This window comes from Mesoplodon mirus (genome assembly GCF_964341445.2).
Source record: "Mesoplodon mirus genome assembly, chromosome: 3".
NCBI classification, from domain to species: domain Eukaryota; kingdom Metazoa; phylum Chordata; class Mammalia; order Artiodactyla; family Ziphiidae; genus Mesoplodon; species Mesoplodon mirus.
In genome coordinates, this window is record NC_138978.1 from 141534323 (window position 1) to 141561669 (window position 27347).

General features: G+C 50.9%; 3 pseudogenes across 3 annotated transcripts; all 3 read left to right on the forward strand.

The window, feature by feature from the left end:
- The first annotated feature begins 109 nt into the window (after positions 1 to 109).
- LOC309799271 (dipeptidase 2-like) lies at positions 110 to 12049 on the forward strand (annotated as a pseudogene). Its single transcript has 10 exons — positions 110 to 234; positions 339 to 522; positions 849 to 1018; positions 1280 to 1399; positions 1623 to 1764; positions 2066 to 2135; positions 2256 to 2432; positions 2812 to 2946; positions 7771 to 7793; positions 11887 to 12049. The product of its transcript is annotated as a dipeptidase 2-like (transcript).
- A 124-nt stretch (positions 12050 to 12173) lies between these two features.
- On the forward strand, positions 12174 to 15022 carry LOC309799272 (dipeptidase 2-like; annotated as a pseudogene). The gene is made up of 8 exons: positions 12174 to 12298; positions 12403 to 12586; positions 12913 to 13082; positions 13344 to 13463; positions 13687 to 13828; positions 14130 to 14199; positions 14320 to 14496; positions 14876 to 15022. The product of its transcript is annotated as a dipeptidase 2-like (transcript).
- Positions 15023 to 25404: 10382 nt separating this feature from the next.
- Positions 25405 to 27075, forward strand: LOC309799273 (dipeptidase 2-like; annotated as a pseudogene). The gene is made up of 5 exons: positions 25405 to 25516; positions 25740 to 25881; positions 26183 to 26252; positions 26373 to 26549; positions 26929 to 27075. The product of its transcript is annotated as a dipeptidase 2-like (transcript).
- The last annotated feature ends 272 nt before the right edge of the window (positions 27076 to 27347 follow it).

A 27347-nucleotide genomic window follows, 5' to 3' on the forward strand; every position in this document is an offset into this window, starting at 1 on the left:
AGAAGCACCCCAGCTTGGACAGGAAGGTTACAGGCCGGGGAGAGCAACCTAGGGCGCCCCCTCGGAGCAGTGGGAGTGGGAAGAGGGGCAGGGGTGGAGGGAACCCGCGATGGGAGGCGAGTGGGCTCTCCGCAGAGGCCAGCTTAGCCCGCAGGAGCTGCCTGTGAGCAGGGGGCGGGAGGGCACTGCTGCCCTGTGGCTGCTGGGCTTCCCGGATCGCGGCTCTCTGCGAGGGTCCTGTGACTCTGTATCCCCTCCCTCAAACCGCCCCCCTCGCGAGGCCACGACGCTGGGTGCCCTGTGTCGACAGGCAGAACCCCACTGCCCGCCCCTCGCAGACCCGCCTCTGCCCGCCTCGATGGTCCCCGCGCACTCAGCCAGCGGCCTCTGCTGTGTCTGCTGCTCCCGCTGGGTCTGCTGCTGCGGCCGGTTACCCGTGAAGACCACGCCGGGCACCTCCAGAACCCCAAGTCCGCGGGAGCGCACGCGGGCCCTGATGCGGGACTTCCCGCTCGTGGACGGGTGGCTGCAGTGTGTGCCGGCTGCTGGGGGCCGCTGGGGGCCTAGCCTGGCCCCGGGCAGGGCAGGAGGTCCGGAGCATGCAGAGCTAGTGGGGAGGCTCCCTCCCACCACCCCTGGATGTCCTCTCCATCATCTATGGATGCCCTTCCCCTTCTCTGTCATCCCCTCCCTGGTGGGAACCCCTCAGCCCAGGCCTCAGCTGCTCCTAGTATAGTCTGTGTGACAGTGGGAGGTGGGGGACCCACAGGCTGGCCCAGGCCAGGCAATGTGTCCTGCCTCATCCCAAGACCTAAGGAGCCCACCTATTTGCCTTGACCTCCCTCCAGCCACAACGACATGCCCCTGGTCCTGAGGCTGTTTTACCACCACGGGCTACAGGATGTTAATCTGCGCAATTTCAGCCATGGCCAGACCAGCGTGGACAGGCTGAAAAATGATCTCGTGGGTGCCCAGGGACACACAAGGTGCCACCATGGCTGCTGGGGAATGTGGGGCAGTTTGGGGGCCTCAGAGACCACAGGTTAGTCACATTGGAACTAAGTTACCATAGTGACCTAGAAAGTGCCATGCCATGGATGCTGGGGGAACAGGGGTCACAGTGAGCCAACCTGACGGGCATCCAAGTACCACAGAAAAAGCAACGCATTACATGGGACTTCTGGGCACACTGAGTGTTGTGCCAGCTGAGGAGGCTATGAGAAGCCCAAGGAGCTCCAAAGCCCAAACTAAGCCCTTGCCTTCCCTCAGTTCTGGTGAGCCTACGTCCCATGCCGGACCCACGAACGCGATGCTGTGCGCCTCACCCTGGAGCAAGTTCACCTCATCTGCCCCATGTGTGCCTCCTATTCTGAGCTGGAGCTTGTGACCTCAGTTAAAGGTAGCCGGGGGACTTCCCTGGTAGTCCAGAGGTGAAGACTCCACGCTTCCACTGCAGGGGCCTCGGGTTGGATCCCCGGTGGGGGAACTAAGAGCCCTCATGCTGCGTGGCACGGCCAAAAAAACAAAACAAAATGGTAAAGAGACTGGTCGTGGTAGGTGTTAGGGACTTCAGTTAGCTACCCCTGCCTCTGAAAATGATCATCTGACCTACCTGCCCCCAGCTCTCAACAATACCCGGAAGTTGGCTAGCCTCATTGGTGTGGAGGGCGGCCACTCACTGGACAGGAGCCTCTCCATCTTGCGTACCTTCTATGCGCTGGGTGTGCGCTACGTGACACTCACCCACACCTGCAACACGCCCTGGTGAGCACAGTGCAGATGGTAAGGGCCCAGTGAGGCAGGGATCTGCCCAAGATCACGCTGGGGCCCAAAGCAAGTTTATCCCTGGGATCCAGCCCTGAACCTGGGGTTGGGAGGGGAATGGAGGTTTGCAGAACAAGACTGAATCCCCAGAAGGGCCCTCCTACTGCCAGGCACAGCCCAGTTTGGGTCCCTCCTCTTGCATCAGGGAGTTGCAGGTGTAGACGGTTCGACACAACCTCTTTCTACGCTCTTGTAGCCAAGTCATGGCCACCAGTCAGACTGCCTCCTGGCCATCCTGCAGAGCACAGAGCTCAGCAAAGGGTATCCACCCCTTCTACAGCAATGTCAGTCGGCTCACCAGCTTTGGCGAGGTAAGGACCCGGCTTCCATACCCTGCCCCACATGAATGTACAGCCCTGCCTGTTCCCTACAGATAAATACACACAAGATAAATGCAGCCCTCATGCCCTCTCCCCATCCTGTCCCTGCAGAAGGTGGTGGCAGAAATGAACCGCCTGGGCATGATGGTGGACTTGGCCCATGTCTCGGATGCTGCGGCACGGCGAGCCCTCCAAGTGTCACAGGCACCTGTCATCTTCTCCCACTCAGCTGCCCGGGGTATGTGCAAGAACACTCGCAATGTTCCTGATGATATCCTGCAGCTTCTGGTGAGAGACTGCCCTGGCCCTCAAACCTAAAGCAAGAGATTCAAACCAGGAGCCCTTGAACCTGAGCCTCTTCTCCCTCCATTTCCTCAAACGCCAGGTTAAATATCTTCTGCCCCCAAAACCCACGGTCCACAGCCCCTGAACTCTTCAGCCCTAGGTGGGGGTCTAGGTGGTAAGATACTCCTCCAAACCCGGAAACCCAGGGCCAACACACCACCCAGACCAGGGCTGCGGCTCCTCCATTCACACAAACCCAGAGAGGAGATGACTCTGACCTCAAAGCCAGGGCTGAACACCTTCCTCACAGGGGCCGAGAGAGTGAACAGGCAGCTGGCTGTGCTGGGGGCCAAGCTGACTGTCCACGGGTCCGCCCCTGCAGAGGAAGAACGGTGGCATCGTGATGGTGCCCTTGTCCGAGTGGGTGCTGCAGTGCAACCCGTTAGCCAACGTGTCTACTGTGGCAGGCGAGCCTCACCCTGGGCTCTCTGAAAACTCGGATTTGGAGCTGAAGCTGGTCCAAATTTAGGGAGGACTTCAGAAGAGCCCCAGTGGTTTGACCCACCTATTGGCAATAGGTACAGCACCCAAAAACCCAAGAATGGACAGTACACAGCACCTTGGTGCCATGTGGAACTGGAGCCACAGAATCAAAACTGCGATACGGATGGGTATCAGGGAGGCTGTCAGACACTGCTTTATGTCAAACACATAAAGAAAATATCCACTATCAGAACCGTTGGTTGACTGACTTTTTTTCACATCTTTCTGACAAAATTCGTGAAGTTGTGAGTACCACAAGGGTCATTACACTTCTGTTCAAGATGTAATCTCAGGCTCACAATCACTGTTTAGCTTCTGTATATTGCAGTGTACATAAAGGTCTGTATTAGTCTGGTTGGGCTGTTATAGTGAAATACTATAGACTGAACGACTTCCACAGCAGAAATTTATTTTCTCACAGTTCTGGAGGGTGGAAGTCCAAGATTAAGGTACTGAATACCATAAGAATTGGTTTCTGGTGAGAACAATCTTCCTGGCTTGCTGACGGCTGTCTTCTTGCAGTGTCCTCACACGGCCTTTCCTCTACGAGCAGAGGGAGAGAGATCTCTGGAATCTATTCCCCTTCTTATAAGGACACCATCAGTCCCTGTCAGATTATTACCTCACCCTTATGACTTCAGTTAACTTCAGTTACCTCCCTAAAGGACCTATCTCCTATCTTCTACAGTCAACTTAGGAGGGGCTTCAACATATAATTTTTCGGGGGACACAATTCAGTCCATAACAACAACTTAAGATAGCTTTCTCTGATTTTCAGTCTTTCACTAATACCTCCCTCTTTGTCTACGAGTTATTCAAGTTTCCTTAAATTTTTTTTTTAATTTTCTTACATTATCCCTTCCCTTTAAATGCTGTCTTCACTTCTTAATTGGCATTTCTTGCAAATGAAGGCACCTTTCCTCACAATATATTGATTACTCTCCCCACTGTAACACAGCGTCTTCTCCCATGACTTTCCTGAAGTGGTTCCACTTTTGTTCATAAAAGTTTAGCCATCCAATCAGATGCTTTATTTTCAGTTCCCATAGCATTTTGCCTTTGGGAAACAACTGACTCCATTAGATGGTGCTTCTTTTAAAACTACCTTCCTTTATGTTTTATAGCAATCTTATGATTTCTGTTGGCATACCACCTAGCTTCTTTCTGATCATTCTTTTTATTTTTAGTTTTCAGTTGTTTCTCTCCTCACTCCTTAGCGTCAGATACTACATACAGTTGGCCTTCTTCTCATCTCTTATATACTCTCTCTCTTACTCCAGCAGCTTTGTTTACCATTTAATATATTATCTGCCAGGCGCCTTCCATCTGTTACCAACATCTCTCCCTCTTTGTCATTTCAGCCTTCGCTATGCTCTCTGAGCTCTCACAGGCAGATCTATTGAACACAGGAATCTCAGTGGAAAATACGAGTACGTTATTTCTCTACTGAGTAAAGCACTTACAGATCACATGGTCCTGTTCCATCTTGCAGCCACCTCATCTGGACTATTTGACCTCCCATGTCACAATAGCAGAGGACCAGACAAGAGGGACACTGGCTCCTAATGACCTCAGCTCAGAAGTGATACACTTGATTCTGCTTCTTTGCCACTGGCCACAACGAATCAAAGGAAAACAGTTGAACTACAAAGGAGGATGAAAAATGTAGATAAGCACATAGGATATTTGATGAGTGCTATCTCGAGGTGACATCACCTCCCATCAAACTTTTATTTCACAGAGAAAACACAGACTATAAAGCAAAAACACCCCAAACTACCTTCTTCTCTTTACGTCCAAGAAGAGCTTTTCGACATAGTGTATAAATACCTAGTCTCACTTCCTCAGTATCTTCCATTCATTTTCCCACCTCATTGGTATTGTTAAGGTTTTCCTCTTTAGCGATTGTATTTTGGCCCCCTCCCATTAAAAAGCTGCCTCCCTCCCATTAAAAATTACTCTTGCTTGATGCCAAGTAATTCTCTAGTTACCTTTTCTCTCTTCCTAATTTCACAGTGCAGTTTATCAAAACTTGTATTTATTCTCATTGTCTGTATTTTCTTATCTTTATGTACCTCGTGACTCACACAATTTTGCTCTTTTCTTCTTACTTATCTGCACTGGAATTGCATTCACCAACATTTAGTTTGTGATTAAACTGAGTGAATATTGTTTGGTCATTCTGTCACCTTTCAGCAATAGTTGATTTTGTTGATCAAACTTGGCATCTCAGAAAAATCTTTCACCTTCACAACAGTAGCATCTTAACCTGCTACTTCTTCCTCCTGCCTCTGGACATCCTTATCTCTTTCACTGGGCACTCTCACTCTGCCCTCTGCCAAGAGATGTGTATTTCTCAGAAGCTCTCTTCTGCCCTTGATAGATGGTCTCATCTACTCTTGTGATTCCAGCCACCATATATATCACAGATCTTGACCTAAAACTTACATCTCTCTCTCCTGAGTCTCTTACAAACTTAACTAATTGCCAACTGAACAACTCTGCCCAAGTATAACATGGACACTTAAAATTAATTATGTGATGTTACTGAACGATTAATTTTACCTTCAATACTTACTTCCACTATTCATCTCTCTACATCATTTAGACCACCACTATTTGTACACTTGTCCAAGTTGGATACTGGGGGAACACTCAAGACTCTGGACTCTGACAACCCTCAGAATGGGAGAAAATAGTTGCAAACGAAGCAACTGACAAGGGATTCATCTCCAAAAAATATAAACATAAATAAATTTGTAAACTATATAAGCAACTCATGCAGATCAATATCAAAAAAAACAACCCAATGAAACAATGGACGGAAGACCTAAACAGACATTTCTCCAAAGATGGCCAACAAACACATGAAAAGATGCTCAACATCACGAATTATGAGAGAAATGCAAATCAACACTACAAGGAGGTATCACCTCACACCGGTCAGAATGGCCATCATCAAAAAATCTACAAACAATAAATGCTGGAGAGGATGTGGAGAAAACGGAACGCTCCTACACTGTTGGTGGGAGTGGAAATTGGTACAGCCACTAGGGAGAGCAGTATGGAGGTTCCTTAAAAAAACTACAAATAGAACTACCATATGACCCAGCAATCCCACTACTGGGCCTATACCCTGAGAAAACCAGAATTCAAAAGGAGTCATGTACCAAAATGTTCATTGCAGCTCTATTTACAATAGCCAGGAGATGGAAACAACCTCAGTGTCCATCGTCAGATGAATGGATAAAGAAGATGTGACACACATATTCAGTGGAATATTACTCAGCCATAAAAAGAAACGAAATTGAGCTATTTGTAATGAGGCGGATGGACCTAGAGTCTGTCATACAGAGTGAAGGAAGTCAGAAAGACAAAGACAAATACCGTATGCTAACACATATATATATATGGAATTTAAGAAAAAAAATGTCATGAAGAACCTAGGGGTAAGACAGGAATAAAGACACAGACCTACTAGAGAATGGACTTGGGGATATGGGGAGGGCGAAGGGTAAGCCATGACAAAGTGAGAGAGTGGCATGGACATATATACACTACCAAACGTAAAATGGATAGCTAGTGGGAAGCAGCCGCATAGCACAGAGAGATCAGCTCGGTGCTTTGTGACCACCTAGAGGGGTGGGATAGGGAGGGTGGGAGGGAGGGAGATGCAAGAGGGAAAGATATAGGAACTTATGTATAACTGATTCACTTTGGTATAAAGCAGAAACTAACACACCATTGTAAAGCCATTATACTCCAATAAAGATGTTACAAAAAGAACACTTGTTTTTTCTTTTGTTTTGTTTTTTGTTTTTTTGTTTTTTACCTTTTAGTTTAAATTTTAGTTCCTGCCCCCAAACATCCATTAAGCCCCCAGGAGAAGGAAAAGGGGATGTGACTAGCAATAGAGAGAAACTTCCTTCACAACAATGGCCATGGCAAGCTTAGGCACTTTTGGTGAAATCTCTCTGGGAAGTACTGGCAGAGGAATAAAAGGCAAACTGACACAGAAGTATTGCCTGGTGTGCATTTCCAGGCTCTGCCTTCTTTCTCATGTCTTGGCGGCAGGTGGAGGAAGAGGAGAAAAGGTTAAACTTTTGTATCAACCGGCAGAATAAGCTTATAACATCCTCTCACTACCTCTGCCTGGGTTCTAGTCTCTGCAGCACTACATAAGCTTTGCCCAAAGTAATGAACAGTTGAAAGTCCAATGTAATACTTCACCAAACAACTTAAAAATGCTTGCACACTGGAAAGGATTCAGTTGCGGAGAACACAAATGGACCCAGAGCAACTTTTGCCAAAAGAGAATATTGTGCTAAATGTACAGCCATCGCTCTTTTCCATATGAAGAAACAGTCAGAAGGATAAAAGAACTTGGTCAAAAATCACACAAGTAAGTAGGACAGAATCTGGTCTGTCTGTCATAAGGGTTGTGTTCTTTAACCACCAGGCTAGCTTTTCCCAAACCTGATTCATGCACAGAATAACTATACACCTCTGTTTGCCTTGAATATTCCCTGTTTATACGTATGCCTGCTGCAGTTTTTAATATTGCCCACTTTGACTCCCCAAAGCAACCAAGAACTCACAATAATTTGGTCACTCTATCCATGGACCACTGTGGTGGGACTGCCCAGGAAGCTTAAAAGTGCAGCCTCCCGAGCCCTACTCCAGATCTAGATAAGTTTTCTTAGGGTTGGCTCAAGAATCCAGGTACAAGTCTTTCTCGGTGCTTTTGTGAGTCTCTCGCTCTCGTAAGTTAATAAACCGTTTATTCCGCCTTCCCCAGATGCCCAGCCAGGTCCTGTTAAGGTAGGAGTCCCCCCGCCACATCACAGGGATGCTCCCAGTCAAGTAATCTCTGGAGCCGTGGAGAATCTGAATGGTCTCATGCTGGCCCACCTGCCATGACAAACCTCCTCCAGAGCATTCCCTTTCACAGTTTACATTCTACCACTCCCAAAGGCAGTCCGCTCCAATGAGGCCTGACTTCGTCTGTCCTAACGTGTACCCGCTGATTCAAGCAGTTTAGGAAGAGAAGGTGCTGTGCTTCTCAACCACGGTGGCCCAACCTCTAAAATGGTAGTCGAAGCAGTCTCTACCTCCTGGGAACAACGCCTCTGCAACAGCCCCATTAAACGAATGTCCCATCTTTGCTTTTTCAGGGTGGGGGTCGGGCAACAGGGAGTCCCCCTCCTAAAGAAGGTTCTCTCTCATTGCCACACTATCAGAGGCTGCCCCAAATGTGCTTGCTTCCTGTGGGCCTGATCAGGCTAAGGGCAGAGTTGTCTCTTTCCTTCTCTGAGGCGGACCAAATCGTCTGAGTAACACCTCTTCACACTGTTGACCATGTTTCTCACGGGGGCTGCTGCTGAGTCTTTATCTCATCCTTTCATGGTGGAGAGACAGAGGATTCTAATGACTTTTACTTCTAGGGGAGAGGGGCCTGGAGTGATTATGTTGTCATTTTGTATTATGTCCTTTTGTCATGAATTTGTTTTCAATTTCATGTTCAAATGGGCCCACCATTCCCACTTTGTGAGGTCATTCAGCACCCGCATTTTGCACCTTTAACATCTCTCTCAGTATCACTTGGAAATGTTTGAAATGGCAGGAGCTTGTCCTCATATTCCTATCAGCTGTAAACCCGGAGCCCCGACATGAACCTAACCATTGAGCAGAACACCTCTCCACTACCTGTGTACCACTGCGAAGGCCCCTTAACCTCTTGGTTTCTTTAAGTCCTCAGTTGTAAAAATTTCAGGGTGCGATGAATTTATATTGGGGGCAGGACAAGGTCGAGAAGAGTGTGTCTTTGCTTTTATTCTTCCAAACTGGAATGTCTTCCCTCTCTTCCCCATGGGTCCAAATCTCACTTGTCCTTCAGGCCCACTGCAAAGGAGCCTTCCCTGATTCCCCTGTCCACACAAATCTCTGCCTCTTAGGCTAAGTGCCATACAACCTAGCTGTCTCTTACCTTAATCTTGCCTCTCAAGCCAATCACAGAATGTGGGTCTCTCTTGCCCTCCTGTGGCCCCTGGGGCTGTGCCAGACCACCAGCACGCCCCACCTGGGGTGTCTACTAGACTACAGCATTGGTGGGGAGGCCCAGCTGTGAGGGGCCAGGCAGAGTACCTCTGCCTCTACCCTGTTCTCCTCCAAAAAACTGCCCCTCCTCCTGAAGCCTGCCCCTCAAGTCACAGGTTCCATATATGACCTCACTGGGTAGTGATGCCCTCACAGGCCTTCTCACAGATTCCACGGTAACAGATTCCATGGTAACTGACAACCAAACAGATTCGTATCTGGTGGAGGACTGGTAGGGAAGTTTCTCTGACTATCAGAGACAATGTCTGACTTCATAGGCTATATATACTCAACCCTGTGCTCTGTTCCCTGGCTGGGCAGTGCAGCAGGTACACCCAGACCGGCCACCTCCACAGGAGGTATGGGATACAATCCACCTCACCTGGCTGGCACATGTTTTTGTGGGGCCTGCCAACTATGTACAACTGAGCACACTCCCACATGTAAGTAATACCAGTGACCTGGGACACCTTCAGGGACCCACAGGGCTCACTGCTGAGGACAAGTGAAAGGTCATCCCTGGACAAGTGTGCAGGACGGTTCTAAGCTTTATAATGTAGCCTTCCCCTTTGGGCTACAGGATGCTTCCATTCAGACCCTTTCCTGAATGGCCTCTTAGCAAAAGACAAGTGCATTTTTGTTGGCAAACGGTAAATGGAGCAGTTTGAGGAACAGGGCCACAATTAGAAGCACACCTTCAAACCCAGGCACCTCTGTGCTGTCATGCAGACATCTCTATCGGTCCTCTCAGACACATCCCATACTGAGTTGCTGAGTACTCGGGGACAGGGTGGTGCCATATTGATGGGAAGACCGGAAGAATGAAGGGGGGGGGTGATGAAGTGCTAATGAGACGGGAGGGCTGAGGAGATGGTGTCCCAGGAGGCTGCGTTGATGTGAGCCTAGACTTGGTACCCAGACCCCGGTTCTGAGTCTCCTGATCACTCTGCCTCAGTATTTAGCCTTGTTCTAATCTAGATAAAAGTACCAGAGGGCTAGAGTTCAGTGTGGTTGAAACAGGCGGTATAACTGGGGCCCAAGAGGGGTTGCCAAGGTGAGAGGGGTTCTTAACAAATTTGTATTAGATTATTTCTTTCCAAAACTTGAAAGACATTTCCATTAAAGCCTCAGAAGTGACAGACTGCAAGAAATGTTTTCTCTGTTGTGGAAGGGAGAGATGGAGAGGATCATGAGTGCAATTTCTTTCGGGTTCTACTGTTTTCCCTGGAAACGGTGAAGAGACTTCCTCATCTGCTGCAGCCGTAGGCGCTAGGGATTGCTTTTGCAGCCAGTGTCCCTTCTCTAGGGACTCATAGAGGTGATGGGCCAAGGCTGTGTTTTGGATGTCAAGTAGATTAAAGGTCTTCAGCCAGAAACTGGGAGAGACATGAGAGGGGGAAATTGTGGCAGGAGACTGTGCACAGCACAAGTGACTGATCAGTTCTGATTTTCTTTGCAGCAGCAGTGGCTCCCGTTTGTCCTCCCACACCCGGGCACTACCATGTCCTCTACCGAGGGTGTGGAGAAACGCAGTTGGGCTGGCATGGGGAGACATACTGCCTGGTTGGTGGCTACCGGGCCTACGGGGATGTTCCTTTGGCCCCACCAGCAAAGGTGGAAGCAGTGAAGCCAGTCCCCAGACGTGCGCCCAAACGAAAGCACTCTTCAGAAAGTTCGGACGAAGAGCTGGGCTGCTCCAGACCCAAAAACCGGCGATTGGAGCATGGTGGACCTGCTCCCTGAAGCAAGAACAGGATGGAGAGTCAAGCAGCATGCACCCTGCCCCGAGGTTCACATGCTCCTTTACTGCCAGCCCTTTCTGTCCCCAGTGGGGTCCCTTACTGCTCAATAAAATGTTTGTGTGTAACACATTTCTAGGGTCGCCAGTGCTCAGACTTAGGTCACTACCCCTGTGCTAGGCACTCCTGCCACCTGGGAAAGGTTCCAAAGGTGGAACAGCTCCAGGGGGTGCCAGGGATCACAGCAAAAACTTGAGAGGCTGGGGATGAAGGAGTTTGGGCACAGTCCCTAAAGCATCTCTGTGGTTGAGCTTCTGTGAGAAGGCACATCCCCAGAGAGAGAGAGAGAGAGAGAGAGAGAGAGAGTGAGTGTGTGTGTGTGTGTGTGTGTGTGTGTGTGTGTGTCTGTGTGTGTGTGTGTGTGTGTGTGTTGAGGAGAGGGGGTCTCTAGAGGAGGCAGCTAGGGGGAGGGCCTGAGGCTGGCAATGGGGAATGGCGTGCAGCCTCTGAGTAAGCACAGGCACTTAAGCCCTTGAGGTTTCTGGGAAAGCTAGAGCCACAAGGGCCACGAGATAAGGCAAGTGTAGCAGCAGAACCCAGGTGCCAGGTCTTTCCTCAGAACCTATACTTCTCCACGAGGCCGGGCCTTCCACGCTGAGGTAGGAGGGATCCTGGCCAGAAGGTCAGCCAGCAGCTCTGGGAGGAAGATTGCTGCGGTGGGGACTCTGCTGCCATGGAAATCACTTCATTTCCTTCCACTCAAATAGCCTGCTGACTGGCTTCCTGCTCTGTTGAGTAAAAGGGTCGCTGACTCTCCCCAGAAGGTCGTTCAGTTCACATCCCCAAAGTCCCTCTATTCAGGCCCTGGGGAGGTGTAGCGACTCCTGAGGGCGCTCTTTCCTGAGGCTGGCTGACAGAAGTGGGGGAGGTTCCTGATAGTTCCCAGGCGCTAGTTGAAGTCCCCAGAGAATGGTCATGCAGGTTGGGGAGTCAAGTAGGTGGAGAGAGAAGGTCGGGGGCAGAGGACCCCTTCCTGAATCCAGAGCTCACATGGTTACCCCCCACCCCCCCATTTCCAGAAACTATCTCTTCCCCCACACAAGCCCTCATGGCCCAGTCCCGGGAAACCGGGAGCCCAGAGCACTTGTGGCCACAGAGGCACTGGCACGCAGCCCTCAGGGTGGGCGGGGCCGGCTGCAGGCAGATGGGGATGAGGTGTGCTCCCGGGAGGCCTCGGGCTGAAGGTGGCCCTCTGAGAGAAGCACCCCAGCTTGGACAGGAAGGTTACAGGCCGGGGAGAGCAACCTAGGGCGCCCCCTCGGAGCAGTGGGAGTGGGAAGAGGGGCAGGGGTGGAGGGAACCCGCGATGGGAGGCGAGTGGGCTCTCCGCAGAGGCCAGCTTAGCCCGCAGGAGCTGCCTGTGAGCAGGGGGCGGGAGGGCACTGCTGCCCTGTGGCTGCTGGGCTTCCCGGATCGCGGCTCTCTGCGAGGGTCCTGTGACTCTGTATCCCCTCCCTCAAACCGCCCCCCTCGCGAGGCCACGACGCTGGGTGCCCTGTGTCGACAGGCAGAACCCCACTGCCCGCCCCTCGCAGACCCGCCTCTGCCCGCCTCGATGGTCCCCGCGCACTCAGCCAGCGGCCTCTGCTGTGTCTGCTGCTCCCGCTGGGTCTGCTGCTGCGGCCGGTTACCCGTGAAGACCACGCCGGGCACCTCCAGAACCCCAAGTCCGCGGGAGCGCACGCGGGCCCTGATGCGGGACTTCCCGCTCGTGGACGGGTGGCTGCAGTGTGTGCCGGCTGCTGGGGGCCGCTGGGGGCCTAGCCTGGCCCCGGGCAGGGCAGGAGGTCCGGAGCATGCAGAGCTAGTGGGGAGGCTCCCTCCCACCACCCCTGGATGTCCTCTCCATCATCTATGGATGCCCTTCCCCTTCTCTGTCATCCCCTCCCTGGTGGGAACCCCTCAGCCCAGGCCTCAGCTGCTCCTAGTATAGTCTGTGTGACAGTGGGAGGTGGGGGACCCACAGGCTGGCCCAGGCCAGGCAATGTGTCCTGCCTCATCCCAAGACCTAAGGAGCCCACCTATTTGCCTTGACCTCCCTCCAGCCACAACGACATGCCCCTGGTCCTGAGGCTGTTTTACCACCACGGGCTACAGGATGTTAATCTGCGCAATTTCAGCCATGGCCAGACCAGCGTGGACAGGCTGAAAAATGATCTCGTGGGTGCCCAGGGACACACAAGGTGCCACCATGGCTGCTGGGGAATGTGGGGCAGTTTGGGGGCCTCAGAGACCACAGGTTAGTCACATTGGAACTAAGTTACCATAGTGACCTAGAAAGTGCCATGCCATGGATGCTGGGGGAACAGGGGTCACAGTGAGCCAACCTGACGGGCATCCAAGTACCACAGAAAAAGCAACGCATTACATGGGACTTCTGGGCACACTGAGTGTTGTGCCAGCTGAGGAGGCTATGAGAAGCCCAAGGAGCTCCAAAGCCCAAACTAAGCCCTTGCCTTCCCTCAGTTCTGGTGAGCCTACGTCCCATGCCGGACCCACGAACGCGATGCTGTGCGCCTCACCCTGGAGCAAGTTCACCTCATCTGCCCCATGTGTGCCTCCTATTCTGAGCTGGAGCTTGTGACCTCAGTTAAAGGTAGCCGGGGGACTTCCCTGGTAGTCCAGAGGTGAAGACTCCACGCTTCCACTGCAGGGGCCTCGGGTTGGATCCCCGGTGGGGGAACTAAGAGCCCTCATGCTGCGTGGCACGGCCAAAAAAACAAAACAAAATGGTAAAGAGACTGGTCGTGGTAGGTGTTAGGGACTTCAGTTAGCTACCCCTGCCTCTGAAAATGATCATCTGACCTACCTGCCCCCAGCTCTCAACAATACCCGGAAGTTGGCTAGCCTCATTGGTGTGGAGGGCGGCCACTCACTGGACAGGAGCCTCTCCATCTTGCGTACCTTCTATGCGCTGGGTGTGCGCTACGTGACACTCACCCACACCTGCAACACGCCCTGGTGAGCACAGTGCAGATGGTAAGGGCCCAGTGAGGCAGGGATCTGCCCAAGATCACGCTGGGGCCCAAAGCAAGTTTATCCCTGGGATCCAGCCCTGAACCTGGGGTTGGGAGGGGAATGGAGGTTTGCAGAACAAGACTGAATCCCCAGAAGGGCCCTCCTACTGCCAGGCACAGCCCAGTTTGGGTCCCTCCTCTTGCATCAGGGAGTTGCAGGTGTAGACGGTTCGACACAACCTCTTTCTACGCTCTTGTAGCCAAGTCATGGCCACCAGTCAGACTGCCTCCTGGCCATCCTGCAGAGCACAGAGCTCAGCAAAGGGTATCCACCCCTTCTACAGCAATGTCAGTCGGCTCACCAGCTTTGGCGAGGTAAGGACCCGGCTTCCATACCCTGCCCCACATGAATGTACAGCCCTGCCTGTTCCCTACAGATAAATACACACAAGATAAATGCAGCCCTCATGCCCTCTCCCCATCCTGTCCCTGCAGAAGGTGGTGGCAGAAATGAACCGCCTGGGCATGATGGTGGACTTGGCCCATGTCTCGGATGCTGCGGCACGGCGAGCCCTCCAAGTGTCACAGGCACCTGTCATCTTCTCCCACTCAGCTGCCCGGGGTATGTGCAAGAACACTCGCAATGTTCCTGATGATATCCTGCAGCTTCTGGTGAGAGACTGCCCTGGCCCTCAAACCTAAAGCAAGAGATTCAAACCAGGAGCCCTTGAACCTGAGCCTCTTCTCCCTCCATTTCCTCAAACGCCAGGTTAAATATCTTCTGCCCCCAAAACCCACGGTCCACAGCCCCTGAACTCTTCAGCCCTAGGTGGGGGTCTAGGTGGTAAGATACTCCTCCAAACCCGGAAACCCAGGGCCAACACACCACCCAGACCAGGGCTGCGGCTCCTCCATTCACACAAACCCAGAGAGGAGATGACTCTGACCTCAAAGCCAGGGCTGAACACCTTCCTCACAGGGGCCGAGAGAGTGAACAGGCAGCTGGCTGTGCTGGGGGCCAAGCTGACTGTCCACGGGTCCGCCCCTGCAGAGGAAGAACGGTGGCATCGTGATGGTGCCCTTGTCCGAGTGGGTGCTGCAGTGCAACCCGTTAGCCAACGTGTCTACTGTGGCAGGCGAGCCTCACCCTGGGCTCTCTGAAAACTCGGATTTGGAGCTGAAGCTGGTCCAAATTTAGGGAGGACTTCAGAAGAGCCCCAGTGGTTTGACCCACCTATTGGCAATAGGTACAGCACCCAAAAACCCAAGAATGGACAGTACACAGCACCTTGGTGCCATGTGGAACTGGAGCCACAGAATCAAAACTGCGATACGGATGGGTATCAGGGAGGCTGTCAGACACTGCTTTATGTCAAACACATAAAGAAAATATCCACTATCAGAACCGTTGGTTGACTGACTTTTTTTCACATCTTTCTGACAAAATTCGTGAAGTTGTGAGTACCACAAGGGTCATTACACTTCTGTTCAAGATGTAATCTCAGGCTCACAATCACTGTTTAGCTTCTGTATATTGCAGTGTACATAAAGGTCTGTATTAGTCTGGTTGGGCTGTTATAGTGAAATACTATAGACTGAACGACTTCCACAGCAGAAATTTATTTTCTCACAGTTCTGGAGGGTGGAAGTCCAAGATTAAGGTACTGAATACCATAAGAATTGGTTTCTGGTGAGAACAATCTTCCTGGCTTGCTGACGGCTGTCTTCTTGCAGTGTCCTCACACGGCCTTTCCTCTACGAGCAGAGGGAGAGAGATCTCTGGAATCTATTCCCCTTCTTATAAGGACACCATCAGTCCCTGTCAGATTATTACCTCACCCTTATGACTTCAGTTAACTTCAGTTACCTCCCTAAAGGACCTATCTCCTATCTTCTACAGTCAACTTAGGAGGGGCTTCAACATATAATTTTTCGGGGGACACAATTCAGTCCATAACAACAACTTAAGATAGCTTTCTCTGATTTTCAGTCTTTCACTAATACCTCCCTCTTTGTCTACGAGTTATTCAAGTTTCCTTAAATTTTTTTTTTAATTTTCTTACATTATCCCTTCCCTTTAAATGCTGTCTTCACTTCTTAATTGGCATTTCTTGCAAATGAAGGCACCTTTCCTCACAATATATTGATTACTCTCCCCACTGTAACACAGCGTCTTCTCCCATGACTTTCCTGAAGTGGTTCCACTTTTGTTCATAAAAGTTTAGCCATCCAATCAGATGCTTTATTTTCAGTTCCCATAGCATTTTGCCTTTGGGAAACAACTGACTCCATTAGATGGTGCTTCTTTTAAAACTACCTTCCTTTATGTTTTATAGCAATCTTATGATTTCTGTTGGCATACCACCTAGCTTCTTTCTGATCATTCTTTTTATTTTTAGTTTTCAGTTGTTTCTCTCCTCACTCCTTAGCGTCAGATACTACATACAGTTGGCCTTCTTCTCATCTCTTATATACTCTCTCTCTTACTCCAGCAGCTTTGTTTACCATTTAATATATTATCTGCCAGGCGCCTTCCATCTGTTACCAACATCTCTCCCTCTTTGTCATTTCAGCCTTCGCTATGCTCTCTGAGCTCTCACAGGCAGATCTATTGAACACAGGAATCTCAGTGGAAAATACGAGTACGTTATTTCTCTACTGAGTAAAGCCCTTACAGATCACATGGTCCTGATCCATCTTGCAGCCACCTCATCTGGACTATTTGACCTCCCATGTCACAATAGCAGAGGACCAGACAAGAGGGACACTGGCTCCTAATGACCTCAGCTCAGAAGTGATACACTTGATTCTGCTTCTTTGCCACTGGCCACAACGAATCAAAGGAAAACAGTTGAACTACAAAGGAGGATGAAAAATGTAGATAAGCACATAGGATATTTGATGAGTGCTATCTCGAGGTGACATCACCTCCCATCAAACTTTTATTTCACAGAGAAAACACAGACTATAAAGCAAAAACACCCCAAACTACCTTCTTCTCTTTACGTCCAAGAAGAGCTTTTCGACATAGTGTATAAATACCTAGTCTCACTTCCTCAGTATCTTCCATTCATTTTCCCACCTCATTGGTATTGTTAAGGTTTTCCTCTTTAGCGATTGTATTTTGGCCCCCTCCCATTAAAAAGCTGCCTCCCTCCCATTAAAAATTACTCTTGCTTGATGCCAAGTAATTCTCTAGTTACCTTTTCTCTCTTCCTAATTTCACAGTGCAGTTTATCAAAACTTGTATTTATTCTCATTGTCTGTATTTTCTTATCTTTATGTACCTCGTGACTCACACAATTTTGCTCTTTTCTTCTTACTTATCTGCACTGGAATTGCATTCACCAACATTTAGTTTGTGATTAAACTGAGTGAATATTGTTTGGTCATTCTGTCACCTTTCAGCAATAGTTGATTTTGTTGATCAAACTTGGCATCTCAGAAAAATCTTTCACCTTCACAACAGTAGCATCTTAACCTGCTACTTCTTCCTCCTGCCTCTGGACATCCTTATCTCTTTCACTGGGCACTCTCACTCTGCCCTCTGCCAAGAGATGTGTATTTCTCAGAAGCTCTCTTCTGCCCTTGATAGATGGTCTCATCTACTCTTGTGATTCCAGCCACCATATATATCACAGATCTTGACCTAAAACTTACATCTCTCTCTCCTGAGTCTCTTACAAACTTAACTAATTGCCAACTGAACAACTCTGCCCAAGTATAACATGGACACTTAAAATTAATTATGTGATGTTACTGAACGATTAATTTTACCTTCAATACTTACTTCCACTATTCATCTCTCTACATCATTTAGACCACCACTATTTGTACACTTGTCCAAGTTGGATACTGGGGGAACACTCAAGACTCTGGACTCTGACAACCCTCAGAATGGGAGAAAATAGTTGCAAACGAAGCAACTGACAAGGGATTCATCTCCAAAAAATATAAACATAAATAAATTTGTAAACTATATAAGCAACTCATGCAGATCAATATCAAAAAAAACAACCCAATGAAACAATGGACGGAAGACCTAAACAGACATTTCTCCAAAGATGGCCAACAAACACGTGAAAAGATGCTCAACATCACGAATTATGAGAGAAATGCAAATCAACACTACAAGGAGGTATCACCTCACACCGGTCAGAATGGCCATCATCAAAAAATCTACAAACAATAAATGCTGGAGAGGATGAGGAGAAAACGGAACGCTCCTACACTGTTGGTGGGAGTGGAAATTGGTACAGCCACTAGGGAGAGCAGTATGGAGGTTCCTTTAAAAAACTACAAATAGAACTACCATATGACCCAGCAATCCCACTACTGGGCCTATACCCTGAGAAAACCAGAATTCAAAAGGAGTCATGTACCAAAATGTTCATTGCAGCTCTATTTACAATAGCCAGGAGATGGAAACAACCTCAGTGTCCATCGTCAGATGAATGGATAAAGAAGATGTGACACACATATTCAGTGGAATATTACTCAGCCATAAAAAGAAACGAAATTGAGCTATTTGTAATGAGGCGGATGGACCTAGAGTCTGTCATACAGAGTGAAGGAAGTCAGAAAGACAAAGACAAATACCGTATGCTAACACATATATATATATGGAATTTAAGAAAAAAAATGTCATGAAGAACCTAGGGGTAAGACAGGAATAAAGACACAGACCTACTAGAGAATGGACTTGGGGATATGGGGAGGGCGAAGGGTAAGCCATGACAAAGTGAGAGAGTGGCATGGACATATATACACTACCAAACGTAAAATGGATAGCTAGTGGGAAGCAGCCGCATAGCACAGAGAGATCAGCTCGGTGCTTTGTGACCACCTAGAGGGGTGGGATAGGGAGGGTGGGAGTGAGGGAGATGCAAGAGGGAAAGATATAGGAACTTATGTATAACTGATTCACTTTGGTATAAAGCAGAAACTAACACACCATTGTAAAGCCATTATACTCCAATAAAGATGTTACAAAAAGAACACTTGTTTTTTCTTTTGTTTTGTTTTTTGTTTTTTTGTTTTTTACCTTTTAGTTTAAATTTTAGTTCCTGCCCCCAAACATCCATTAAGCCCCCAGGAGAAGGAAAAGGGGATGTGACTAGCAATAGAGAGAAACTTCCTTCACAACAATGGCCATGGCAAGCTTAGGCACTTTTGGTGAAATCTCTCTGGGAAGTACTGGCAGAGGAATAAAAGGCAAACTGACACAGAAGTATTGCCTGGTGTGCATTTCCAGGCTCTGCCTTCTTTCTCATGTCTTGGCGGCAGGTGGAGGAAGAGGAGAAAAGGTTAAACTTTTGTATCAACCGGCAGAATAAGCTTATAACATCCTCTCACTACCTCTGCCTGGGTTCTAGTCTCTGCAGCACTACATAAGCTTTGCCCAAAGTAATGAACAGTTGAAAGTCCAATGTAATACTTCACCAAACAACTTAAAAATGCTTGCACACTGGAAAGGATTCAGTTGCGGAGAACACAAATGGACCCAGAGCAACTTTTGCCAAAAGAGAATATTGTGCTAAATGTACAGCCATCGCTCTTTTCCATATGAAGAAACAGTCAGAAGGATAAAAGAACTTGGTCAAAAATCACACAAGTAAGTAGGACAGAATCTGGTCTGTCTGTCATAAGGGTTGTGTTCTTTAACCACCAGGCTAGCTTTTCCCAAACCTGATTCATGCACAGAATAACTATACACCTCTGTTTGCCTTGAATATTCCCTGTTTATACGTATGCCTGCTGCAGTTTTTAATATTGCCCACTTTGACTCCCCAAAGCAACCAAGAACTCACAATAATTTGGTCACTCTATCCATGGACCACTGTGGTGGGACTGCCCAGGAAGCTTAAAAGTGCAGCCTCCCGAGCCCTACTCCAGATCTAGATAAGTTTTCTTAGGGTTGGCTCAAGAATCCAGGTACAAGTCTTTCTCGGTGCTTTTGTGAGTCTCTCGCTCTCGTAAGTTAATAAACCGTTTATTCCGCCTTCCCCAGATGCCCAGCCAGGTCCTGTTAAGGTAGGAGTCCCCCCGCCACATCACAGGGATGCTCCCAGTCAAGTAATCTCTGGAGCCGTGGAGAATCTGAATGGTCTCATGCTGGCCCACCTGCCATGACAAACCTCCTCCAGAGCATTCCCTTTCACAGTTTACATTCTACCACTCCCAAAGGCAGTCCGCTCCAATGAGGCCTGACTTCGTCTGTCCTAACGTGTACCCGCTGATTCAAGCAGTTTAGGAAGAGAAGGTGCTGTGCTTCTCAACCACGGTGGCCCAACCTCTAAAATGGTAGTCGAAGCAGTCTCTACCTCCTGGGAACAACGCCTCTGCAACAGCCCCATTAAACGAATGTCCCATCTTTGCTTTTTCAGGGTGGGGGTCGGGCAACAGGGAGTCCCCCTCCTAAAGAAGGTTCTCTCTCATTGCCACACTATCAGAGGCTGCCCCAAATGTGCTTGCTTCCTGTGGGCCTGATCAGGCTAAGGGCAGAGTTGTCTCTTTCCTTCTCTGAGGCGGACCAAATCGTCTGAGTAACACCTCTTCACACTGTTGACCATGTTTCTCACGGGGGCTGCTGCTGAGTCTTTATCTCATCCTTTCATGGTGGAGAGACAGAGGATTCTAATGACTTTTACTTCTAGGGGAGAGGGGCCTGGAGTGATTATGTTGTCATTTTGTATTATGTCCTTTTGTCATGAATTTGTTTTCAATTTCATGTTCAAATGGGCCCACCATTCCCACTTTGTGAGGTCATTCAGCACCCGCATTTTGCACCTTTAACATCTCTCTCAGTATCACTTGGAAATGTTTGAAATGGCAGGAGCTTGTCCTCATATTCCTATCAGCTGTAAACCCGGAGCCCCGACATGAACCTAACCATTGAGCAGAACACCTCTCCACTACCTGTGTACCACTGCGAAGGCCCCTTAACCTCTTGGTTTCTTTAAGTCCTCAGTTGTAAAAATTTCAGGGTGCGATGAATTTATATTGGGGGCAGGACAAGGTCGAGAAGAGTGTGTCTTTGCTTTTATTCTTCCAAACTGGAATGTCTTCCCTCTCTTCCCCATGGGTCCAAATCTCACTTGTCCTTCAGGCCCACTGCAAAGGAGCCTTCCCTGATTCCCCTGTCCACACAAATCTCTGCCTCTTAGGCTAAGTGCCATACAACCTAGCTGTCTCTTACCTTAATCTTGCCTCTCAAGCCAATCACAGAATGTGGGTCTCTCTTGCCCTCCTGTGGCCCCTGGGGCTGTGCCAGACCACCAGCACGCCCCACCTGGGGTGTCTACTAGACTACAGCATTGGTGGGGAGGCCCAGCTGTGAGGGGCCAGGCAGAGTACCTCTGCCTCTACCCTGTTCTCCTCCAAAAAACTGCCCCTCCTCCTGAAGCCTGCCCCTCAAGTCACAGGTTCCATATATGACCTCACTGGGTAGTGATGCCCTCACAGGCCTTCTCACAGATTCCACGGTAACAGATTCCATGGTAACTGACAACCAAACAGATTCGTATCTGGTGGAGGACTGGTAGGGAAGTTTCTCTGACTATCAGAGACAATGTCTGACTTCATAGGCTATATATACTCAACCCTGTGCTCTGTTCCCTGGCTGGGCAGTGCAGCAGGTACACCCAGACCGGCCACCTCCACAGGAGGTATGGGATACAATCCACCTCACCTGGCTGGCACATGTTTTTGTGGGGCCTGCCAACTATGTACAACTGAGCACACTCCCACATGTAAGTAATACCAGTGACCTGGGACACCTTCAGGGACCCACAGGGCTCACTGCTGAGGACAAGTGAAAGGTCATCCCTGGACAAGTGTGCAGGACGGTTCTAAGCTTTATAATGTAGCCTTCCCCTTTGGGCTACAGGATGCTTCCATTCAGACCCTTTCCTGAATGGCCTCTTAGCAAAAGACAAGTGCATTTTTGTTGGCAAACGGTAAATGGAGCAGTTTGAGGAACAGGGCCACAATTAGAAGCACACCTTCAAACCCAGGCACCTCTGTGCTGTCATGCAGACATCTCTATCGGTCCTCTCAGACACATCCCATACTGAGTTGCTGAGTACTCGGGGACAGGGTGGTGCCATATTGATGGGAAGACCGGAAGAATGAAGGGGGTGGTGATGAAGTGCTAATGAGACGGGAGGGCTGAGGAGATGGTGTCCCAGGAGGCTGCGTTGATGTGAGCCTAGACTTGGTACCCAGACCCCGGTTCTGAGTCTCCTGATCACTCTGCCTCAGTATTTAGCCTTGTTCTAATCTAGATAAAAGTACCAGAGGGCTAGAGTTCAGTGTGGTTGAAACAGGCGGTATAACTGGGGCCCAAGAGGGGTTGCCAAGGTGAGAGGGGTTCTTAACAAATTTGTATTAGATTATTTCTTTCCAAAACTTGAAAGACATTTCCATTAAAGCCTCAGAAGTGACAGACTGCAAGAAATGTTTTCTCTGTTGTGGAAGGGAGAGATGGAGAGGATCATGAGTGCAATTTCTTTCGGGTTCTACTGTTTTCCCTGGAAACGGTGAAGAGACTTCCTCATCTGCTGCAGCCGTAGGCGCTAGGGATTGCTTTTGCAGCCAGTGTCCCTTCTCTAGGGACTCATAGAGGTGATGGGCCAAGGCTGTGTTTTGGATGTCAAGTAGATTAAAGGTCTTCAGCCAGAAACTGGGAGAGACATGAGAGGGGGAAATTGTGGCAGGAGACTGTGCACAGCACAAGTGACTGATCAGTTCTGATTTTCTTTGCAGCAGCAGTGGCTCCCGTTTGTCCTCCCACACCCGGGCACTACCATGTCCTCTACCGAGGGTGTGGAGAAACGCAGTTGGGCTGGCATGGGGAGACATACTGCCTGGTTGGTGGCTACCGGGCCTACGGGGATGTTCCTTTGGCCCCACCAGCAAAGGTGGAAGCAGTGAAGCCAGTCCCCAGACGTGCGCCCAAACGAAAGCACTCTTCAGAAAGTTCGGACGAAGAGCTGGGCTGCTCCAGACCCAAAAACCGGCGATTGGAGCATGGTGGACCTGCTCCCTGAAGCAAGAACAGGATGGAGAGTCAAGCAGCATGCACCCTGCCCCGAGGTTCACATGCTCCTTTACTGCCAGCCCTTTCTGTCCCCAGTGGGGTCCCTTACTGCTCAATAAAATGTTTGTGTGTAACACATTTCTAGGGTCGCCAGTGCTCAGACTTAGGTCACTAGCCCTGTGCTAGGCACTCCTGCCACCTGGGAAAGGTTCCAAAGGTGGAACAGCTCCAGGGGGTGCCAGGGATCACAGCAAAAACTTGAGAGGCTGGGGATGAAGGAGTTTGGGCACAGTCCCTAAAGCATCTCTGTGGTTGAGCTTCTGTGAGAAGGCACATCCCCAGAGAGAGAGAGAGAGAGAGAGAGAGAGAGAGAGTGAGTGTGTGTGTGTGTGTGTGTGTGTGTGTGTGTGTGTGTGTGTGTGTGTGTTGAGGAGAGGGGGTCTCTAGAGGAGGCAGCTAGGGGGAGGGCCTGAGGCTGGCAATGGGGAATGGCGTGCAGCCTCTGAGTAAGCACAGGCACTTAAGCCCTTGAGGTTTCTGGGAAAGCTAGAGCCACAAGGGCCACGAGATAAGGCAAGTGTAGCAGCAGAACCCAGGTGCCAGGTCTTTCCTCAGAACCTATACTTCTCCACGAGGCCGGGCCTTCCACGCTGAGGTAGGAGGGATCCTGGCCAGAAGGTCAGCCAGCAGCTCTGGGAGGAAGATTGCTGCGGTGGGGACTCTGCTGCCATGGAAATCACTTCATTTCCTTCCACTCAAATAGCCTGCTGACTGGCTTCCTGCTCTGTTGAGTAAAAGGGTCGCTGACTCTCCCCAGAAGGTCGTTCAGTTCACATCCCCAAAGTCCCTCTATTCAGGCCCTGGGGAGGTGTAGCGACTCCTGAGGGCGCTCTTTCCTGAGGCTGGCTGACAGAAGTGGGGGAGGTTCCTGATAGTTCCCAGGCGCTAGTTGAAGTCCCCAGAGAATGGTCATGCAGGTTGGGGAGTCAAGTAGGTGGAGAGAGAAGGTCGGGGGCAGAGGACCCCTTCCTGAATCCAGAGCTCACATGGTTACCCCCCACCCCCCCATTTCCAGAAACTATCTCTTCCCCCACACAAGCCCTCATGGCCCAGTCCCGGGAAACCGGGAGCCCAGAGCACTTGTGGCCACAGAGGCACTGGCACGCAGCCCTCAGGGTGGGTGGGGCCGGCTGCAGGCAGATGGGGATGAGGTGTGCTCCCGGGAGGCCTCGGGCTGAAGGTGGCCCTCTGAGAGAAGCACCCCAGCTTGGACAGGAAGGTTACAGGCCGGGGAGAGCAACCTAGGGCGCCCCCTCGGAGCAGTGGGAGTGGGAAGAGGGGCAGGGGTGGAGGGAACCCACGATGGGAGGCGAGTGGGCTCTCCGCAGAGGCCAGCTTAGCCCGCAGGAGCTGCCTGTGAGCAGGGGGCGGGAGGGCACTGCTGCCCTGTGGCTTCTGGGCTTCCCGGATCGCGGCTCTCTGCGAGGGTCCTGAGACTCTGTATCCCCTCCCTCAAACCGCCCCCCTCGCGAGGCCGCGACGCTGGGTGCCCTGTGTCGACAGGCAGAACCCCACTGCCCGCCCCTCTCAGACCCGCCTCTGCCCGCCTCGATGGTCCCCGCGCACTCAGCCAGCGGCCTCTGCTGTGTCTGCTGCTCCCGCTGGGTCTGCTGCTGCGGCCGGTTACCCGTGAAGACCACGCCGGGCACCTCCAGAACCCCAAGTCCGCGGGAGCGCACGCGGGCCCTGATGCAGGACTTCCCGCTTGTGGACGGGTGGCTGCAGTGTGTGGCGGCTGCTGGGGGCCGCTGGGGGCCTAGCCTGGCCCCGGGCAGGGCAGGAGGTCCGGAGCATGCAGAGCTAGTGGGGAGGCTCCCTCCCACCACCCCTGGATGTCCTCTCCATCATCTATGGATGCCCTTCCCCTTCTCTGTCATCCCCTCCCTGGTGGGAACCCCTCAGCCCAGGCCTCAGCTGCTCCTAGTATAGTCTGTGTGACAGTGGGAGGTGGGGGACCCACAGGCTGGCCCAGGCCAGGCAATGTGTCCTGCCTCATCCCAAGACCTAAGGAGCCCACCTATTTGCCTTGACCTCCCTCCAGCCACAACGACATGCCCCTGGTCCTGAGGCTGTTTTACCACCACGGGCTACAGGATGTTAATCTGCGCAATTTCAGCCATGGCCAGACCAGCGTGGACGGGCTGAAAAATGATCTCGTGGGTGCCCAGGGACACACAAGGTGCCACCATGGCTGCTGGGGAATGTGGGGCAGTTTGGGGGCCTCAGAGACCACAGGTTAGTCACATTGGAACTAAGTTACCATAGTGACCTAGAAAGTGCCATGCCATGGATGCTGGGGGAACAGGGGTCACAGTGAGCCAACCTGACGGGCATCCAAGTACCACAGAAAAAGCAACGCATTACATGGGACTTCTGGGCACACTGAGTGTTGTGCCAGCTGAGGAGGCTATGAGAAGCCCAAGGAGCTCCAAAGCCCAAACTAAGCCCTTGCCTTCCCTCAGTTCTGGTGAGCCTACGTCCCATGCCGGACCCACGAACGCGATGCTGTGCGCCTCACCCTGGAGCAAGTTCACCTCATCTGCCCCATGTGTGCCTCCTATTCTGAGCTGGAGCTTGTGACCTCAGTTAAAGGTAGCCGGGGGACTTCCCTGGTAGTCCAGAGGTGAAGACTCCACGCTTCCACTGCAGGGGCCTCGGGTTGGATCCCCGGTGGGGGAACTAAGAGCCCTCATGCTGCGTGGCACGGCCAAAAAAACAAAACAAAATGGTAAAGAGACTGGTCGTGGTAGGTGTTAGGGACTTCAGTTAGCTACCCCTGCCTCTGAAAATGATCATCTGACCTACCTGCCCCCAGCTCTCAACAATACCCGGAAGTTGGCTAGCCTCATTGGTGTGGAGGGCGGCCACTCACTGGACAGGAGCCTCTCCATCTTGCGTACCTTCTATGCGCTGGGTGTGCGCTACGTGACACTCACCCACACCTGCAACACGCCCTGGTGAGCACAGTGCAGATGGTAAGGGCCCAGTGAGGCAGGGATCTGCCCAAGATCACGCTGGGGCCCAAAGCAAGTTTATCCCTGGGATCCAGCCCTGAACCTGGGGTTGGGAGGGGAATGGAGGTTTGCAGAACAAGACTGAATCCCCAGAAGGGCCCTCCTACTGCCAGGCACAGCCCAGTTTGGGTCCCTCCTCTTGCATCAGGGAGTTGCAGGTGTAGACGGTTCGACACAACCTCTTTCTACGCTCTTGTAGCCAAGTCATGGCCACCAGTCAGACTGCCTCCTGGCCATCCTGCAGAGCACAGAGCTCAGCAAAGGGTATCCACCCCTTCTACAGCAATGTCAGTCGGCTCACCAGCTTTGGCGAGGTAAGGACCCGGCTTCCATACCCTGCCCCACATGAATGTACAGCCCTGCCTGTTCCCTACAGATAAATACACACAAGATAAATGCAGCCCTCATGCCCTCTCCCCATCCTGTCCCTGCAGAAGGTGGTGGCAGAAATGAACCGCCTGGGCATGATGGTGGACTTGGCCCATGTCTCGGATGCTGCGGCACGGCGAGCCCTCCAAGTGTCACAGGCACCTGTCATCTTCTCCCACTCAGCTGCCCGGGGTATGTGCAAGAACACTCGCAATGTTCCTGATGATATCCTGCAGCTTCTGGTGAGAGACTGCCCTGGCCCTCAAACCTAAAGCAAGAGATTCAAACCAGGAGCCCTTGAACCTGAGCCTCTTCTCCCTCCATTTCCTCAAACGCCAGGTTAAATATCTTCTGCCCCCAAAACCCACGGTCCACAGCCCCTGAACTCTTCAGCCCTAGGTGGGGGTCTAGGTGGTAAGATACTCCTCCAAACCCGGAAACCCAGGGCCAACACACCACCCAGACCAGGGCTGCGGCTCCTCCATTCACACAAACCCAGAGAGGAGATGACTCTGACCTCAAAGCCAGGGCTGAACACCTTCCTCACAGGGGCCGAGAGAGTGAACAGGCAGCTGGCTGTGCTGGGGGCCAAGCTGACTGTCCACGGGTCCGCCCCTGCAGAGGAAGAACGGTGGCATCGTGATGGTGCCCTTGTCCGAGTGGGTGCTGCAGTGCAACCCGTTAGCCAACGTGTCTACTGTGGCAGGCGAGCCTCACCCTGGGCTCTCTGAAAACTCGGATTTGGAGCTGAAGCTGGTCCAAATTTAGGGAGGACTTCAGAAGAGCCCCAGTGGTTTGACCCACCTATTGGCAATAGGTACAGCACCCAAAAACCCAAGAATGGACAGTACACAGCACCTTGGTGCCATGTGGAACTGGAGCCACAGAATCAAAACTGCGATACGGATGGGTATCAGGGAGGCTGTCAGACACTGCTTTATGTCAAACACATAAAGAAAATATCCACTATCAGAACCGTTGGTTGACTGACTTTTTTTCACATCTTTCTGACAAAATTCGTGAAGTTGTGAGTACCACAA